A 21,588-nucleotide genomic window follows, 5' to 3' on the forward strand; every position below is an offset into this window, starting at 1 on the left:
ATTCAGTATTAGTGGCAAAATGATTAGAAGCAAAATTCTCTGACAAAATATAAAAACAGCCCAAAAGATGGGGATTGTGTGTTCATACCTAGGAAATAAAAATTAAACAAAATCTGAACACAGAATTAATCTTGAACACCAGAGTGGCAATCAAGCACCAACCAGATCTTAAGAAACAATGAAGTTTTACATAATTTATGCAGATTTCTCAACTGAATCAAATATCTCCTTGTCAACTGAATTTAAGAGGTATCAAAAGGAAGGCTTGAAACTTGAGTTTTCAATACAAGGAATAAGCAAACAAGCTCACCTTTCACTGTTCTATACTGATAGTCATCAGTTGCTCAAAGGCTTATGAGACTGCAAGACTTAAGCCAGAACCTTCCTTTAACATTGAGACTTACAATTTTTTTTTTCGTATTGTCTGCTTTCCAACATCTAAATCACGATTCAGTTCAAGAAAAACTTTTGCCATTTTCATCAAAACTATTTAGAAATTTGCAGTACAAGATGCCAATAAAGTCTGCGTGTCTCTCTTTGTATACAGCAAATGACAGAGAAGTCATCTCCAGTGACCTCAGGCAGCTAAAATATCTGTGAACTTCTCATTTCTGCAGGACTGTTTGGAAGCTCTCCCTAACCCTTTCTCTGCTGTGCTTTGTGAACATGACGTGCAATTCTCAAGTTCCTGTTGTTCTCATTTCACTTTTGTTTTCATATAGGCAGAAAAGCCCATTACATTTGTCCCAAATCAAATGCAGCATCCATGGTAACGTTATACCTCATTTTATTCCTTGTCCTCACCTACACAAGCATTTTTAGATACAAAATGAACTGCATCAAGGCTCAAAAAGACAGCCACATGGTGGCTAACTGCCACTGTGCTTAGGGTAATGCTTTCCCTAAAAATCAACACAAATTACTACCTGCCTACCTAGTTGCTCCTCAGTCACCTGTCACCAGTTAGCTGCAGATATCTGTGTTTGCTCTGTGCAAGGGAGATGAGGAGGCTGTGTTTCAGTGATTTTGCAGCTTGCACATCCCTGCCCCCTCACACCTATTCACCAGGTAAGGGTTGGTCTGTGGAAACCGAAACTGGAAATAAAATAGACAAGTACTGCCTATGATTTTCCCCACAAGGCTCCTCCTGGGTCTTTCCACCCCACCCACCGTGAGTCTTTGGTGGGGTCAAGAATGGAGCCAGCATAGGGATTTCTAGAAACTTTACAAATTTCTAGGTATTTTTTCAACATCTTTGAAATTAAGCATGGAGGGAATGAATGTACAGGAAGAAGCACATAATTAGGAAAAAAATATGTAAAATTCAAGCTTGTTTTTGCAATAGCTCAAGACAGAGGGCATGCACAGAGAACAACTGCTACAATAGATTGAATTCTAGCCCACATGCAAACAGAAATCTCAGAGCATCACCTGCAACACAAAGCTCCTTGCATAACCAGTGCATTTGTGAAGTATAATAAATGCAGAAGGTCCCAAATTTGCAAGTCTTTTAGGCACTGTAGAAGACCTACTTTTTCAAACATACAACTTTCAAATATCTAAAACTCCTTTTTTGTTATATTTTGTTATTTGTTTTAAAGCTTTTAAAGATCCCTCTTAACAGGGGTCAAAATCCTCTTTCTTCTAAGAAATCCATGTTTCTTCTAAAAGACTAAGGAGTCCCTGTGTCTTCTAAGAGTCATATTCAAAGATACGTACTTACAATGTACCCTGCCACAGAAGAAACACCAAAACATGGAGGAGCACCATACTCATAGCAAGGCAAAGAAGACAATCTGGAAAGTGAACAGGGGTAAGGAGAGAAAACTAATGTCAGCAATACAGTCAGGAGCTGCATCAGTGTAAACCTTGTGTGGTATCACAGAGCTGCTCAGTCACCAGACTACCAGGAATGTATCTTGAGAAGACAGAAAGCCCCATTTGGCTGAAGGACCGCTTTCCCCTTAGGGAAATGAGATAAGGTCTGCCACAGTCTGACTGCCATGGTCAAGATTGTGCAGTTACTCAGAAGCACTGTGTCTTCAGTTTGCCAACTGCAACAAAAGTTGCAAATGGCACTTTGGGAGGGAAGACTCGTGCTGTAGAAAGCACAGAAAATGCATCATGTCCCTAGTTTTCTGAAGTATCTTGTCTGCTCAGACAGCAGGATCCTGGCTGACAATCTGCTCTTGTTTTCTAAATCACATTTTCGAGATTGTGTAAGTTCTTCATTCAGACTGGCAAGATTTGATAAGATGACTCATGCTTAATAACCTGATAACATGATAACTCTGAAATCATACAGTAACATGATGTAGTTTCAATGCAATCTACACCAGTATTTTAACTGCATTACAGAAGTCTTAATCTTCCACAGCATTTTTCTGCAGTTCAGGGCCTACAAATATCTAATTCAGAATGAAGCATGTCTGGGTGCTGGAAATTCACTGCAGCTATCTGAACCTCCAAGGAAGAGTCAAATTTTAAGGCTTTTTTAGATTTTTCAACCTCATCTACAACGTACCACTATAATGACTAATGTGGACAGAATGTGTGCTGTGCAAGAAAGTGGTATTGTTGCAAAACTATGCCTTGAGATCAGTTACGCATTAAGGAACACCATTTGATTTAGGAAAGGCAATATTTTCTGTATCCAGAACCAGAGTTTTGCCACTGATGACCATTTGATGACCAAAGGGTAGTGAAAAATAGCAGCATTTAAAGAGCAGCCCTCCTTCATGTTCTAAGATGGGACATGGCTTAGCTACTTTAATGCAGACAAAATTCTTCCTGATTTTGCACAGAGCAGTAGCAAGAGGCCCTTTTTTATGAGAGGCCCTTGCACCAGGCAAGTCCCAGGAGCAGTAGCAGTTGTCAGTTGTCCAACATGAACCCTTTCCTCTAACCCATGAAAAGAATGAACAAGCACCACTGGGGAGCAGAGATCCGGCTACCTCAACTACATTTTCTCTTTTGGTTCCTTGCATATGAAAGTCATAGAGTGGAGTTTTGGTTAGGACCTTATGGAAGATTCCTCAGACTAAAAAAGGAATTCTGTGATATGGCTCCCTCAGAACAGAGGCAACAGAGGTGAGGATTCAGAAGGAACTGAATGCGAAAAAATGGGATGATACAGAGGTGTTGAGTGGGAAGTGGGTGTCCTCCAGCAGTGTCTTGACAGTGGAATATGGATTTGGTGGACCAAGAGCTCGGAGAGAGTGATGGGTGCATTTTGTTGTAAAGAAGGAGAAAAATCATGTTGGGATTCTGTCCTCTCACAGAACCCCAGGTAGTTAGCAATGGATTGCCTTCCCAGGGTAATCTTAGACAAGTTGATTCAGATTAACTTGCATCACACATATCTATGTTTGAAACTCTATTACCATTACTGATTATTAGTACTTCCATACTGATTTTTTTCAAGGGAGCAATATAGCCAGGACTACATTAACAGTCCTCTTGAGACATGAAGCTAAGACTGATACTACTGAAAATTTTCTAGAAGTTCAAGATTATCAAGTAAGAATACAATACAAAATTTACTTCTGTTAATAATAAAAAATAATTGTTCTAATCAGACAGCTGTATAAAAACTAAAACTTGAATACCAAAAACATTAAAAGACAGGTGTAAAAAAATCTGCATTTACTCATTTTACATAGCATGGATTTCAAACAATCTTATAGCAGCTGAAACCTGACTTTAAAGTGTTTTTATGGAGAAACAATGTTTTGTCAGCTTCTACATTAAAACAAAACTTAGAAAGCAGTTGGGCTCTGCTTTCTCATACTTGTAAAAGAAGCTCAGAATATTTTAAATCCTCTCTATTTTCAGTCTCTCCACCTTGTACAAACTTACTAGGCTATTACTTCATCACCATCTGAAGGGGAAGAATTGCTTCATTTTTTGAAAGATCCGCCTTTCCATATTAAAAGCACTGTTTATTAAAGGTTTGGCCACCATAGTGTAAGTATCTATCTAATTCAAGATTTTACCTAATGGACATTATTGGGGCTTCTCTTATTACTAGAATTTCTTAAGCCAAATGTTTAGCATTGATAAATGACAGAGGTCAATAACAGCAGAAATCCAACTGCAAATTCATCCACAAAAGCAGAGTAGTACTGCAGTCTTCATAAAGGCCTGCTGCAGTCCCACAGGCCCTGTTAACCATCAGTACAGGATCATCTGTATATTTCTCTTTCACAAAGTAAGTTGCTGAAGTAAACTCAGCAGGAGATGCAGCCTTGCCCAGATAGCACCTGCAAATGCTGGGGGCCTCAGCCATGCAACAGAGCACAAGAAATCACACCAATGCTAATCACCTTCTCTGCTATCTCCTCCTAACAGTGAAGTTAAAGCTCAGCCTCTTTGTCCCAGTGTTTTGATTTCTTCACTGATACTGCTAAGGAGGTCATCAAGATGACAAAGGACCAGTACAGACAACCAAAACAGACCAGCAGTCTGGAGGGAATGGGAATGGATGAGTGCATTTTCTCTGATTTTTGGTTTCTGGAGTACAAAACTTCCATGTCAACTCAAATATTATTGAATTTACTTTCTGCTTGAAATAAAGGCTATGAAGCAAGAAGAAACAGAAAGAGAGAGGGAAAGAAAGCACATAGAAAACAATGGCATTTTATAGGCAAGGTATGGATCAAGTAGTTTACCCAGTTCATCATGGAGAGAAGGAGTTGACTTCCACCTCTGATACCAACTGTATAATGCTCCTTTTATTTAGGAACATGTGTTTTTAAGTGAGTGTCTCTTCAGGAAAAAAAAAAAGGGCATACATTAACAGAGGACAAGCTCACAAATCCTGGCAAGTTCTGCAAGCCTGTGAGATAGTTTGGCAATGTCATGTATTCTTAAGCTAGTGAGTAACTTTTGCAGCTATGCTCATTTGTCACTTAACACAGTGTCTGGATGGTGTCTTCAAGGGAAAAAGAACCTCTCACCTCAACAAAATCACTATTTTCAACTTACGTAAGCTTTTGCTGTTTGTCTGTGATTTTAGCTCTGTAAGAAATAATTTAGAAATAAATAGGGATACACACTAGGAACAAAACAAAACCTTCATGCTAATTTTCCACCTCTACAATTCTAGGATCCCAAATTTTCCATAAAGTCAGTCATTTATGTGTAGCAAGTGCCTTCCCTCTTGTGGGTCTCAGAGATTTTGTGTTTATATTTTGGGCTTTCTGAAATCAGTAGGAGCTCTGCTGCTGAATAAGCAGGCTTTACTCTCAGTGAACCACAATTACAATTCCTATCAATAACAAGCAGCACCAAGAAAGCTTTCCTGAAAGAGGGGCTCAGAGGGCAGTAGGAAGAAAATATAATAAATTTGTTTCTGGGTAAGCAATGCTGTGCACCATTCAGAAAAATGTCATGGTTGTCTGTCACATTTACTCCACAAGGCTGCAGCTCCTTCTAAGTTGATGGTTAGTGTTCAGGATGCTTTCCTTGCCAAGAGTGGCACGCCTTCAGCTGCAGCTGTCATCACTGCAAACCAGAGCAAAGCAGCAAAACCTGTTTGCTGGAAAACTCCTTCAGCTGGCTAGGACAGCATTTGAGGGTTTCCTCACCTTTTCATGTGGAAGACTATCACAGGATTAAGAACCTCCCACGGGCCTGCCTCATTCACAAAGTAAAATGATTTACCCATTGACAGCAGGAACTAAGGAACAGTTTGGGGCCTCAATCCTTAATCTGAGTGTAATGCAACAGGCACCACTCCTATTTTTGTAATCTTTTTCCCCGGCACCTACTAAACAGATCTACGTAAGCCCTGCTCTTGGCAGTGTGGTTGAAGGGTCACAGAGAGACCAAAAGGGAGCAGAACAGATGGCACAGGAAACCTGATCAATCTGAGCAAGATCTTGTACGTAAGAACCTTTCCTATTACCTACATGCCAAAGTCTTAATTAAGCTTCCTGAGACTGACCTATTTCTCACTCTTTTTTCCCCCAGCTCATTGTGATTCTTTCAATAATTCCTCAGATATGTTAAATCCTTATAATGAATCCCTGACCAAGCCACCCCCTGTGCTGGTGCTTCCCTGTCATGAGTTTCATTCCTCAGGAATATAGGCTTGATTTGGTTGATCTCATTTGCAGGGTGTAGAATCATCAGAGAACCATACAAAAATGCACAGGACTGCTTCTTCTTGCTGAAGAAGGTTCTTCCTTCCAAGGACCATGTCTGAAAGGAAAGGGACCTTTCTACAGTTCTTGAATGTATCTGCTAAGTTGCTGAGTACCTCCAGCTCCAGAGAAGTCAAAGCACTTGGCAGTACTATGCTTCATCTTTTTTACCCTGTGTCTTCCTTACGCATCCTATGAAGGACATGTTCTGCCATGCTCTTCACAGAAGCTCTGTAGCACTAATGTAGTCCTGTAAAATATCAACACTCCACACTATTTACAACTGAGCAGTGTACTGCTGAGCCCAGAAAAGATTTTAGGATTTTGAAAGTACCAAATCCTGCTTGTTCAATCCAGTGTTTAGCAAGTGCACTCTTGAAACTTTCTCTCAAATGACACATATCTCATTTTGTAAACAAAGATACTTCTCACTGTGATCTGCAACAAAGACCTGAGAGACAACATAAACTCTGTGGCCTAGCTTAAAAAACCTCTGTTCCTTCAGACTGATAAATGAAAGCAAGTTTTAGGACTAGCAGTTCTGCAGATTTACACACTGTTAGATGAACTGTCCAATGACCATTATGTACCCCTGGGTTAGTAAGCAGAGAAAAGTGTGGGAAGAGCAAACATTTTCAGTTGTTCTCATGTCTTTCTCCACTAGCAGCAACGGAGCTGTAGCAAGAATGATGATCACTGCAAAATCCATCCTGCACTTCCAAGCACTTGGAAAATTTGGCTCTAGTTTCCACTGAAGTTATAATGGGTCTGACATTGAACTTTTCCACATCTTCAAACAAAACCCAACCTTCTCATAAAGTATCTTTCAACAGCAAAGGCAAAATGCATGTTTTTACTTCTAACATTTTTACTGTTGCACTGTTCCTCACTCCTTGAATACAGATAGGACTACTGTTGCACAGAAAGAAATAGCTATTGCGGTGCAACCAAGCTATCCACTCTCAAATTTGCTTAGAAGAGCTGAAGACTCCACTGAGTGCAGTAGCCACTAAGCCAGGTCCAAAATGTCCTATCTGTGAGGTCGGACTTGCCCAATGAATAATGTTACTGCAATCACTTCCCTTGATGGATGAATTTTGGACAGGCTAGAAAGATGAGCTGAGGTCAGTTGTATGAGGTTCAGCTAGACCAAGTGCCAAGTCCCGCACTTTGGCCACAACAACCCCACATGGTGCTACAGGCTGGGGGGACAGAGTGGCTGGAAATCTGCCCAGTGGAAAAGGATCCTGGCCTGTATCAGCAATTGTGGCCAGCAGGACTAGAGCAGTCCCTCTGTACTGGGCACTGGTGAGGCTGTGCCTCAAGTGTTGTGTTCAGTTCTGGGTCCCTCACTAAAAGAAAGACACTGAGGTGCTGGAGTGTGTCTAAAGAAAGGCAAAGGAGCTGAAAAAGGGTCTGGAACACAGGTCTGATGAGAAGCAGCTGAGGGAGCTAGGGCTGTTTAACTTGGCGAAAAGGAGGCTCAGGGGAGACCTTATCACTACAACTCTGCAACTCTGGAAGGACGGTGTAGCCAGGTGTGTTTGGTCTCTTCTTTCAGACAACTAGCAAAAAAATAAGAGGGCATAGCCTCAAGGGGCTGAGGTGGGACATTAAGAACTTTTTCACTGAAAGGGTAATTAAACATTGGAATGGGCTGCCCTAGGATGTGATGGAGTCACCATCCCTGGAGGTGTTTAAGAAAGGAATGGATGTGGCACTTATAGCCACACCTATTATAGTTGATGGTATCAGAGATCTTTTTTCAACTAACTGATTCTTTGATTCTGTAATTTTGATTTCTGTTTTTAGAAAAGCCCAAACTGATGAAAATATGCCTCTACACTCACATAATTCTTTCATCATTGCTCTTAATAAGATTTTTTACCTCAGTCACCTGTACTTAATCCCTTTAGTAGTCCAGATTCCCTTGCTTTGAGTTCACATTTTGTGTATCAAAACATAAAAATCCAAAAATAAGACCTCTTGCTCGATTTTTCAACCCAGTATTTATTTTAAGTGTTAGAAATTCTTGCCTCCACTTTTAATTACTCCAACCTGTCTTTTACACAGAGCTGGCATCATCACTCAGAGCAAGCTGAGCAGGGTGCTGAGGTGACAACAGCAACACAGTTTTCCAGAGGGAAAAAAATGGCCCTCGTTTTGCTTTTACTACAAGTGGGTCTTGCAATAACCAAGCAGGAATTCTCAGGTACACCAGTACTCAAGCAGAACCTCTAGGGTAAAACCTGCGGTGAAAAGAGACAAAAATCATTGTGACAGGGAACTCCGCATCTAGTCAACACCTTAACAGTTAAACAGCTCTGCTGCAGCAGTGCCAGGGTGAAAATCTGATATTCATGATGCCTCCACGACCTCTGTCAACATGAGTGTCAAAGGCAACATCAGCATAAATGTGATGGTGACAACAATGTACATTTCTACAGCATGCAGTGCTGTATATATATACAGTGCTACAACACGAAGGAGTACTTGAGAAGATTCCTGTGCATCACGATTAGTAAAACATAGCAGGGAGTTTTACTGTAGCCTCAGGTAAATCTTGGCTGTCACTCATATTTTATTATCTATATATTCAGCAAACACATTCTTAAAGAAAGAACACATCTTCCGGGAAAGCATTTTTTGAAAAGCATATCAACAATAAGATTTTAAGGTCCTGAGCACTTGAAAAAAATAATCTATATTTTACTGAAGTTACCAGGGAGCTTATCTATCACAGATTGGTTATTTTGTGTTGTTTATCAAAATTTGTTCCAAAAATTGCATCTGCCTTCACACCATTTTTCATGATGACCTGAGACTAAAACTGGATTATATTGAAGACTCAGCTTATATGTTTCAGTTTGCAGTTCAGAATCATTCTTTAATGGAGAAATCACACCCCATGTTTGGAAAATGTTTAAAATATATCCTTTCCTGAGTTTACAACGAAGCACGTGTACCCTCTCTAACTTTAGAATTACAGTTAGAAGAATCAAGCACACACAGCCTGAAGGCAAGATGTTTTCCCTGGCTCTTTGTTTTCCTAGAAATTATATTAAGAGAAAGTCTGTACATGATTTACTGAAAAGAAAACAGAAATATTAACACTGACTTGCACAAAAGTTATGAAGACCAAACATCCCCATCTTTGTAGAGGGAAACCAATGCCTTCAGCTCCAGCCCAAACAATTTAACTATTCCATGCTATTCCTCACAAGCAAATGCGAGCAGCTTCTGTGGATTAAAGGCTTTACTGTGTCAGATTTTATTTGTAATTTTTATGTGTAGGATTTCTTTTATTTCAGAGCTTTTCTTAACTAGTTGAAAATTGGAATAGTGCTTCTATAGCAATACTGAAAACATGCATTACTTGGCTAAAAAGTGCCAGTGAAATGACACTATTAACCACCTATGAAAAACAGAGGTTGTTTCCTACAGAAATGAGAAAAATTGTAGAAACTCAGTATTTCTGTGTAAGGATGACACTTCCTTTACTAGAATTGAAGGGTTTAGGTTTTTCCTTTTTTTAACACAGAGGTGGTTTTGGATGTTAAATGATTCTCCAAGGACTTAATTCTCAGCAAGAAAAACATTCTGAACTGTCTTTACAGCATGCTTTTTGAAGTATCAACAATTATTGTTATCATTGAACTACTGGCATCACTCTGAGGTGCTGTCCTGCAGCTGCTTTTTAAAATCTTTTAAAAAATACCCCAGTCTCAGAGAAGAGAGTTGTTCTTGGCAAACAATTTTGAAAAAAATACAAGAAACTTAAAGATAGCAATTATTCCGTTAACAGGCTCATATCCAACTCTGCATAACAGATCATATGCAACTGAGTCCCTAATAAAAGTTCCTAGCCCTGACTATGACATGCTATAGAAAAGCCAGAGATATAAAAGATGCCCTAGAAATAAACCAACAAGGATTTGCATTCAAATGTAAGCTAGACAAAAATACAAGGTAACATCCTGTAGCTGACAGTCAGAAGACAAAAATTAGTAGAAATGCTTCACTGAACTATATATCAAGTTTCTTTTTATCCCTAGAAACATATCTAGCTGTGCCTCTAACATAATATCACTCATCAACTGAGATTAAAATGAAAATTAAACCAAGGTTTAAAACAGATTATATTTTAAGATTACTGAGATGAGTTCCCTGAAAGTATGCAGAGATTGATGTCTCATGATGCTTACCCATATACAGGTTAGGGGTTGGTGGCAATCCTACAAGACAAGCAGCCTGACCTATTATTCTCTTGATGAAGAAGATGGGGAATGTGGTATCCAGAGATCTTAGAGACTGAGCCCATGCAGGCCACTCTGCATGCCACCACAAAAACTTGCAGGTCTGAATTCAGTGGGGCTGGAGCTATGGAGGCTTCAACAGCTGTACATGAACAGCCCTTTGACATTGGCTGGCTCAGACAATCTAGGCCTCAGTTCTTACAAGCATTTATGTAATCAAAAGCACTGAATGGCATGTTCAGAGATCTATGTAAACTTAACATCTATAAAATCTGACCCTTAGGATCTGAAAACTTAACAAAACTCTAACTAGGCAAGTACTGGAGCTTTGGCCAAAAGAACTAAATGCGTGCTCCCAAGCAAGCACAGTTCTTATTAACATCAGTGCAGGATTTGGCATGCACAACATGTAGATTTAGGGAAGATGCATGATTCAGAAAGAGAGAGAAACTCCAGAATATTCAACTGGCATGCAAAAGACTTTGGAAGAAGACCTCTACCTATTATGGAGGACCCTCAAGTCTTACAAACTCTCATTTATTTCTTCTTAGAGATTCAAAACTCAAACTATAGCCTTTGGACAACTGAAGTTCAAAACAACGTGCTACATACACTGCTGAATGTTTGGCAAAGTAAGTGAAAACAAGACTGAATAAACCACAGGACCAGTAAAGTGGAAGCAGGTGTGTAAGAAAAAGCTTTCATATATGGTTGGATGTATTGTTACATACTTGCATCACAAATCTTCATTAACCTGTGGATGCCCCATTCCTGGAAGTGTTCAAGGCTAGGTGGGATGGGGCTCTGAAGAACCTGAATTAGTGAGTGGCATCCCTGTCCATGGCAAAAGGGGCTGGAACTAGATCTTTAAGTCCCTTCCAACCCAAACCATTCTATGATTCTGTGATTCATTAAAGTCTGTTCTTGTTATGCTTTATTAGTATGGACTTATTGCACAAAAATAGATGAGGAAATTCCTTCCAAAATTATCCATTTCTGTTCATATTGGTTTATTTCATTAGAATGAAAAATGGTCCCAGACAAAATGCATACTAGTATAAACAGCTAAATAAAACCAATTACAAGCAGGATGCACAAGTAAGGCATGCACCTCCAAAGCAAACCTTTAACTTTCAAGAAATGCATCCTGACAAACTTCTTAGTCTCCAGAAAGATAAAAAAAAAATTCCATGTGTGATCTTCCCCTCCGCTCCCCTCCCCTATTAAACAACAGACAATCAACCAGAATATTTCTTAAAATACAGTACATTTCAAAGAAAACAGTACGTGTTTTACTATACCAACCTGACCATATTTCTAACTAATTCATTATGTCTTTTATGAAACTGCTTTTAGACCAATTAAAAACATGAAGTAGGTCTTTCAGTTTGGCCCTCAGAGATAGAAGTGTGTCCACCTTTGTTAAAACCAGGTTTCATTTCAAGCTGCACCACAGCACACTGCAGAGGAGTCTATTCCTGTGGTTGCTCAAGCAAGCAAAATGCTGAGAGACATGAAGAGAAATTTAGCCTGCTAGCTGTCTGCCAGACTGGAACAACTAGACTTAGGAATACTTCTAAAAGAGATGCTAACAAAAATAAAGGCTCTCACGGCATTTTAAAAGGCCTGTTTTTAGAATATCTGTGCAATACAGGGATAAATCTGCCAAAGACAAAAAGGGAAGAAACTAAAATCTCTTGGCTGTACAGTCTTGGAAGATGATAGATAGGGAAAAGGCAGTCAAAAGATGTGTCTCTCTCTGCAGCACAGCTGTGCAAGTTAAACATTTCATACATAAGAGCACTGTATTTGGTAACTAGCCTTATTTTTCTTTTCTTTTTTTTTTTTTTTTTAACGTAAAGCTTACGGTTGTTCTCATCCAGAGTCCAGTCCTACAGACTAGGCAAGATGGACAGTGCAGGGCAAGGGGAAAGAGAGCAGCCTCTGGGACAAATAAATCATTTGGCAGGCAGAACTGGTTCTGTGCCAGTAACTAGGAAGTCATATTTGAGCCAGCCATGGGAAGATACAAGACATACAGAAGAAACCCACTCTGGCATTGCTCTCCAGTGCATGGAGATCACTCAGGACAGTGGCAACAGTGAGAGCACTAGAAAATACTTTGCCACTAGGCAAATGGTGCTTGGTGAGACTGACCTGTTCCTCTAGGTGGCTGCAAATGCTTATCACTGGAACATGGTGCAAATCTGAATCACAGCCACCACTGGGCAGCATCCAGTGATGAGGCTGTATTAGGCTGTATTTATTAGCTTCATGCTTTGTCCAGTTCACTTCCTTTACCTATGGAATATTTGTGAAGCCAGTAATGTACAATGTCTATGGCACCAGCAGTGAACATTAGGAAAAGACTGATTTAAGAAATGAATGTAAGAAAAAGGCTACCAAAATCCCCAAAGCACAGATACATATTTAAATGAATGTCCATAAAGAAGACAAGTAGCAATGTCTAAACCCTAAACTGCACTTAGCTTCTCAGTGAAACAGAGCAGCGCTGTCACCTGCTTCTGCTTTAAGTCCTTCCACAGAAAGTTAAAGACCAACTTCAAAAATTTCTATTAAGTAATACACTCTTAACCCGGGTGTTTAAATCAAATACTCACTGCCAGTTTCAGCAAAGGTCACATGTGCCTGTAACTTTCTTAATTCTTCCTCATAGCATCTGACTGCTATCATTTATAGCCAACATTTGTAGTAGTTTTACCATTTGGCATAAAAGCATGCAGAAATATGTGAGCCATCTAGATCCATCCAGAGGAACTGGTAGAAGGTATTGTGAAGGTTTCCAGCATGGTTCAGGTTCATCAGCTTCCTTCAGCCCCTGCACATGCTGCTGCCATGCATGTCACCGCCAAGTGACATTCTCAGTTGACAGTCATATGCCAGATCCTGAGTGATGCACAGTGAGGGCACTCACTTGATCTTCCTTGAACTTGCCCATTAATGGCACACTAAATTCCTTTGCCACCAAGGTTAATAAACAAGATGTAACTCACTAGTGTGATAGTTTGCAGAGTTTTGAAAGCAGAGGGGATTTTGGTCAGGTGCAAGAGCTGGAGCAGCATGTTTTCTCCTAACTGCGCAGCATAGAGGGAGAGCTGGGAGCTGTCTTGGTGAGCCTGGCATGCATAGATGCCTGCAAAATTAAATTCACAATCCTTTTAAACCATTCCAAACCACTCTTACAACAAAAAAATCAAGATTGCCCTTTATGGCAGTTTCTAGAAAATATACTCTGTTAACGGTGAAACATAAGCTGGCAACCAGACAGGCCAAGGGTTTTATTTACAGCAGCAGTTCCTGAAAAACTGTTCTCTCCAGCAGTCCAGACTTCCCACTCACAGCCCACTCAATCCCCAGCATGCACATCAGCAACCTTTATGAACACAAAACAGAACAGAATAAAACAGGATTTTGTCAGAAAAAAATACTGTCTTGCTACAACTGTCCACCCAGTTACTCTGTACTCCTCTAGCATAACAAGCAAATGCATACCATAAGAAAGAGCAAAATTAATTTCTGCCAGCAAAAAGCAGGCATATTGCTTTGCATGGACAAACCTGGTGGCTTGCATGCTGCAAGTGCAGTAGTGTGCATAAAGTTCACATGCACTACACACATCAAGCTGTATTTCATGATGAGCATCAGGCAGCACCAGGTAGCCCTTGCATTGGCCATTTTTAATTTTTGCTGTTTAGCTGTAGCCTCTTTCTCCTGAAGGCATCACTAAGACACCAGCATCAAAAAGACATTGTTGAATACTGCTCTCTCCTCTTACTAGGAAGATACTATTGCTTTAACCTTGTGTGTGGGGAAGGGTCTTTTGTGTCTCATTTCCACTACAATGAATAGAATCAAGACAGACTATTGCAAACTGCACCATTCCAGATGGAACTGTAGTCTCCTGCCCAGAGAATCTGATTCAAAATATGGTTTTCTCTTGATAGATTTATACCAAAGTACAGTAAGCTCCTTCAGGAAGCACCACTCCTGAGAATCGTGGCTTTTGAGGAAAACTCAGATTTAAAGTTCCACCTCATCCTCCCGCCTTAACACCACTGTGGCATGTAATCACCTGATTATCTGGTGCACTGGATAGTTTCTTCCCTCAGATTATCTCTAACTTAAGGGGCTGGAAACTTCTTTGTATTTTTGAGTTGTTTTCATCCTTCTCTCATTCTTTTTCTGAGGATATTACTCACACCTATTCTTTGGAGTTCTCAAGCAAAGTAGATTTTCAAAACTTGAGGCTTTTTTTCCCCTCCACAGTATATTCTGATAATTCAAAACTTAAGCCAGCAGTGCCTTGGCAGCCAGGAGGGCCAAGCGTATCCTGGAGGGCATCAGGCACAGCATCACCAGCTGGGTAAGGGAGGGGATTGTCCTGTTCTGCTCTGCTCTGAAGCAGCCTCACCTCGAGTGCTGGGGGCAGTTCTGGGTGCCATAACATGAATAAAACACAAAGGTAATATACAGCATCCAAAGAAGGGCCATAAGAATGGTGGAGGGTTTGGAGGGAAAGCCATATGAGGAATGGCTGAGGTTACTTGGTCTGTTCAGCTGGAGGAGACTGAGGGGAGACCCCATTGCACTTAAAACTTCCTCATGAGAGGAAACAGATGGTCAAGTACTGACAGGACTTGAGGAAAAAACATGAAGCTAAGTCAGGTAGGTTTATGTTGGATATTAGAAAAAAGGTTCTTCACCCACAGGGTGGTTGGGCACTGGAAGAGGCTCCCCAGGGAAGTGGTCACCGCACCAAGCCTGACAGAGTTCAAGAAGTGTTTGGACAATGCTCTCAGGCACATGGTGTAACTCTTGGGATGTCTTGCACAGGGCCAGGATTTGGGCTCAATTATCCTTGAGGGTCCCTTCCAACCTACATATTCTGATTCTGTCAGTCTATGAAAACTGTCTTCCCGCAATTGCCAGCCCTCAGAGCACAGAAACATTAGTTTCTTACAGCAAGAGATCACAACTGCTGTTTTTCATTATCTTGATATAAAATACTGGGACCATTGCACACTGCAGTCAACTACTAAATGCAAACCTTGCTTTTTATTGCCAGAACTATAGCCTTTGCAGAGAAAGAAAATTATCCAGAAAAACACAAGCAATGGGGTGGTTTACAAAATAAAAGCTTTTCTCAGGCAACTCCTATATAGAAAGTCCAGACAGCACCTCCCTGCTCTTCTGATACCAGGCAAATTGTGTATCAGGTGTCCGCTCTACACTTCTATCAGATACAATAAATAATACACAACTAATGCAGAATATCAGTTTCATTCTGTTCCTACTTACTGCATACATTACCTTATCTCTAGCTGAATGCAAAACATCTGCCCAAACCCATCACTGGAGACTGAATTAAATTTCCTTGGCAGTAATATTATTATATATGCAGCATGTATACCTAGTGCTGCCTTTTCTATTCTCTATTTTAAGCATCTTGGAAATGTAAAAGCAATTCAATTTGTAGTCTACTCAAATACTTTCTACCAAATAATCTAATGGGTCAAACCATATGAAAAATGGTAATGTCTCTTTCTTTTGTCAGTACTCTGACAGAAACCAGGAAAAAAATACATCCCACACAACAAAACCAAGGCACTGTTTCTCAAATAGTGTGTCACATTAGCAGAAACTTTACTTTGACATCCTCCTGAATTCTCAGCTCCTTATAGTAAATTATACATTCAGAAAAAGTGATACACTTCTATTTTTTTTGAGAAAGTATCTTGCACAAGCAAAATATAATTAAAAGTAGTGCAGCATTTAACACAAATGAAACCAGAAAGGATCACACTTGAACAACAGTCATAAGAGAAAACTGCCGAACCGCTGATGGCTGTGAGAGTCTTTCAAAGTCTTCATTAAGTAGAGGCGAAAGGTGAACCAAGCAGATGAAAATTACCTATTTAACTTAATTTACTTGACATTCAATAAAACTTCAAGAATATACCTCATGCCTTGGGGAAAAAGTATTCATTATCACAAAAACATTATGTAATGGGAACAGCAGACCTTCCTGCCAGAGGGCTCTGGCATAAGACATGGGGCCTGTGCTGGATTTGGGCCAGGTAGAGTCACAGTGGCTGGTAAGGGGCTGGATTCTGGATCTGTGCTAAACACAGGGTTGATAATATAGAGATAGTTTGGTTATTGTGAAGTACTGAGTCCTGAAAATAAGGCCTTGAGCCAAAACTGACCTCTAGATGAACCATGCAACCAAATGTTATATGATATTTGTATCCGCTCATTAGCAAAATATGCATGATCATTAGCATTATGATATTTGTATCCCCTCATTAGTGGAATATGTAGTGTGATAAGAATGAATTTATCTTTTTGTGTTTAGAGGCCAGACAAGGCCATGAAATCAGACATCTGGCCTCATTTGAAGGTATATGGTCAAAGCCAACTCCCTTGGTTCCTCCTTGAGCCCTGACCAGACTTTGGGTAGAACCCAAGAGAAGGATGAAATCTTAAGTTTCCACACTAGAAGGTATGTAAGATTGTTTGTTCCACAATATAAAAGCCAGCCCCTCTCACAGCAGAGATGGAAGCCTTGCTTACAAGTGGATGCACCATGTAGGATTTCCCAGTTACCAGGAGCGGCTCTCCAGTCCTTCACTGTGACCAGGGCTCCCCAGCTGATGTGTGGATCTGGATGTTGGTAACCAATGTAGGGTAATCAGTGACGTATCTTTCTTAATCACTACAGACAATCTTTTGTAGCAATGATTAAGTGCGTTGCTTAGTTTATCCTTTTGTAATCCTTTGCTGTGTTGAACTATAGTAAATTACACTTCTTCATTAAAGTTGGTGAATGTGTCTGTTGTACTGACCCTGCCCACTGGCAAAATGTATTGCTGAGCAGGGCTTGCACAGAACCAAGACCTTTTCTGCTGTTTGTACTGCCACGCTGGTGAGGAAGTTGGGAGTGCATGGGAGGTTGAGAGAAGACACAGCCGGGACAGGTGACCCAAACTGACCAAAGGGATTTCCAGACCATGTGACATCATGGTCAGTACATAAATGTGCAGGGAAGAAGGTGAAAGGGAGGAACATTTGGAGCAATGGTGGTTTTTTTCCCAAGCAGGTGTTACACATGATGGTAATCTCCTGAAAATGGCTGAACACTTGCCTGCCGGTGGGAAGCAGTGAATGAATTCCTTGTTTTGTTTTCTTTGTCTGTATGGCTTTTGTTTTCCCTATTAAACCACCTTTATCTCAACCCCAGAGTTTTCCATCTTCTATACTTCTGATTCTCTCCCCAGTCCTGCTGGTGGGGAAATGAGTGAACGGCTTTGTGAGGGTTGGCTGCTGACTGGGGTGAAATAATGACAAGGGCCAGGGTCCAACCCTCCCAGTTGCTGGTTGGCTGTGAGGAGGCTTTTACACCAGCCAGTACTGCAGACCTCTGCTCAACCCAGCACCAGAAACACTTTTCCTGGGACACCGACCCTGGACAAAAAGTGTAAGACCACAGGAAACCCATTGCACCTACAAACTGCAGTGTATAAATCTGACAACCCACAAAACCCCACATAAACATTAAGCTCCTCCACACAAAATTTCTGGTCCCTCTGTACAGCCAGAATGTTCCCAAGTATTACCCCCCACCCCCTATTAAGGCTGTCCTAATTATAGGAAAAAAATTGTGTGGTACCATCAAGGCAACCCTGTGTGTCCTGAAAACCTTCCTACTGACTTGCCAAGCCAGTCCCCAAACCTTGATAATGACACCTGTGGGGGTCAGGGCAGAATTTAATTTAAGCAAAGACTCCAGTTCCTTCCTCCTCACAAGAGTCTCAAGAGCCACATACAAATGCTCCTCCTAAGAAGTCCCTTCTGAAGAGTGATGGGTACACCTGTCACCCTGATTTTTTCTAAAGACCTATAGTCTCCAAAAAGTAAACAAACAACACACAAACAAACTCCAGCTCAAGTAAGAAAAAAAAAAGTCTGGCAACTCCCTTGGAACACATTAATGAAGATCACTGCCCAGTGGCCACTGGTTGTGGAATAAAGGGCATTTGATGAAAAGGACAGACAAAACCTAATATTACAAATTTACCCCAGCTATGCTGGAGGGAACAAGCAAATTTATCTTCCAACATTGCACAATGTAGGCAAGTAGTGAAATTCACAGGTGGAGGTAGACAAGGAAAGAAATCGAACAGCTGATGTCTACATGTCTACATGTCACTCAGACTTTCTGCTTTTTCATTGTACTGGGACAGTGGTAGTGTATCAACAGTAATGAAGTAAAACACAGAGCAACTTTTTTTGCTCTCACCTTGTTGAAAGGCGTATTCCTCATGGCCCATGTCTCACAGCTGCAGACAGGGCACCAACATCAGTGCAAAGCCACAAGGGGAACTGCTGCAATAAGGGAAACCAAAGCCTTCTACTGAAGGAGCAACTTCTCCTCCATAGGGGAAAAAAAAAAAAAAATCACTGATCCCACAGGACCAGTCCTGAGGCTTTAAAATGCACACATACACAATGGATTCATATCTCTGTTTCATAAAACCTGTTTAAGTGGTTCCAGGTTTTTACCTCCCCCATTTTACAGTATTATCCTATGTAAATACTCCTGCACCAGTTAAATGGTGTGTAAACTAAGCTAATCAAACACAGCCAAACTGTTGAATCAGTATTTAGGAGGTCAGCAGAGGTGACGCAGTTTTAGAGATGCCTGACTGGAAAGAGGTCACTTAGCTTTACAGAGTTAACTATCCAACAGGAAAGCACTGAATGTTAACACACACAAACACAAAATGGGATGGTCAGTCATGCATATCTTTGATATATGGATCTGAGCTGCTATTTTTCTTTGACTCCTGGCTAGACCAAAACAAATTTTGGCCATCTTTATGAGACTGTTCAAATGCATACAGCAAACACAGCATGTTAAAGTAGATGCAGCACATTGAAGAGAGCTCAGTTTAAGTGCAGAATGTTACTTGCAAATAAGAGGCTGGGTGAATAACCAACCTCCATATAAACTACCTTCTGCTGTATTTCAGTAATACTCCACTATATCATGGAGCTGTTGCAAAACATGACTTATTTGCAATGCTCAGTATAATGTATTCTCTTGCGGTCAAAAACAAATGGTAAATCCAAATTTACATTTTTTTTCCCCTCTAGCAGGCCATCTTTTTTACTTCCATACACGTGAGTGCCTTACTAAGAAAGGCTTCTGTACATTGTTATACTGAAATCAGTATCATTATTTCCAAATAGATTTTTGAAACAGAGGAAAAAAGCTAACTGAAGGGTAGATTATTCAAGGGAAAGGGAAAAAAAAATCCACCAACAGGAAAAAAATGTTTAGAACTTGATTATCTAGTAAAACTTGCAAGCATTAATTGACTAGTGCTTCTGTTTCTGAGAGGTTAACTCACCCACATTTTGCTGTATAGTACCATAATGTCTAATATCTTACAGGAATGAGCCCTTAGACTATTTATGGTGAGTACACAAAGGGGAAAAAATGTACCTTCTGTGTGTTTATGCATATTGCATTTATAATTTTCTGGCCTTTTTCACTCACCCTCACAATAAGTAACTTCTGTTCCTCAAATCAACACAAATTTGTGAAAACAGAATATTTGACCCAGGTCTGCCCAGCCAAAAAATCTTTGTCACCAATATTTCAATCAAATCTCACAGCCTGTTCGGCAAACACTTGGCACTGTGCCTGATTTTTAGGCTGATGCCAAACACCAGGTCAGACAAAATGGGTGGAATACTACATAGCTTGTTTAATTCATAATATTGAGTTCAGAGAAAATTTGTCATTTATGGGGTTCTTAGCTGTACACTGCTATGAAGTGAAGCTGTGTACAGAAAACGGGATTTAATTGAAAAAGGCTGTGGACACAAGTTACTTGCATGAGGTTTTTTTGCATGCCTTGGCTTGGAGACACTAATTTTAATCTTGTAAAGAGAATCTTGACTTGAAATCTAGAAGATTTGGAAAATATCCACCTGACAGTGGATAGTTAATAATAAATCATTATAAACACAAAACACAACACTTCTTTTTAACTTCCTTTTTTCCACAATAGTTATAGTAATAGTATTTTTGGAAATCAGAGATGGAAATGTTAAACTTGAGTGGTTTGAAATTAAGTCATCAGCACTCGTCAAGTCTGGTAAAATTGCTAGGATACGCATATCTGGCAGAGACTATGCCAACCACTTTATGGAACAGTTTCAATTGCAATTTACTGGTTACACAATAAATGTTTGCCTCCTGGGTTTAAAAAAATTAACAGTGGCATTGTAAGAACTCAGTTTTTAAAAGCACACGCTTGTTTTTATAGTTACAGATCAGAAAGTTTAAAAAAAAAAAAAGAAACAAGACATAATTCTTCCCCTCCTAACAGAGCTAAAAAAAGACAGTATGAAATCTAAATATTGAACAGGAAATACTCGCTTTCCTCATTAAACATGAAAAAAGGGAGACTCTATACAAAGCTTTTAGTTACAACAAAATCTGAGCAAATATTTAACCTCAGAGTGTAGAGTGGCATGACCTGGTATGACTGTGGACTGCCATAGGGGACAATCCACAGGATGGAAAACAGAAAACATTCCACTGCATGAGTAGTTGGGCATCTTCTGTACCAAGCTGGCTCAACACCAAGATCAAAATCTCACAGATTAAAAAAAAAAAAAAAAAAAAAAAAAAAAGAAAAAAAGAAAAGTGCCAGCTTCTACATTTCGAGACAGTTCATTAATTTTTTTTTTCATCCTTCAATATTTTGCAAATTCCAAGCTATGACATTTGGAGTGTTACCAGCTAAAATATGTTGGCTCCTTATGGTGTGTTGCAGCAGATTTTGCAAACTATCACAGGGCGATGAGGGTTTTCTCTACAGCTTTGGGAGAACACTTGTAACATAAATACACCCTCTCCCCTCCGTACTTAGACTGCCAAGATACCAGCAGTATAGAAATTACAGTCTGTGACTTCAGGTTTAAGGAGAGGAGACAAACAGAAAAGTTACACTGCAACACAAAGCACATACCAAAAGCTAATCTTTTTGTAATTTTGTGAAAAGATTAACTCTCTCATTCTAGAAACTTGCTATGCACAACTGCATGGAAGTACCTGTTGTAGCCCAGGTAAATTGTAAATACCATTACAG

The 21,588-nt window shown here is 40.1% G+C and overlaps 1 protein-coding gene across 3 annotated transcripts in view; it reads right to left on the reverse strand.

The window, feature by feature from the left end:
* Nucleotides 1-21,588, reverse strand: part of KIAA1958 (KIAA1958 ortholog) — a 63,707-nt gene that overhangs the window by 18,821 nt on the left and 23,298 nt on the right. The gene's annotated exons all lie outside the window — the stretch shown is intronic.

This window comes from Anomalospiza imberbis, chromosome Z (assembly GCF_031753505.1).
Source record: "Anomalospiza imberbis isolate Cuckoo-Finch-1a 21T00152 chromosome Z, ASM3175350v1, whole genome shotgun sequence".
Lineage (NCBI taxonomy): Eukaryota > Metazoa > Chordata > Aves > Passeriformes > Viduidae > Anomalospiza > Anomalospiza imberbis.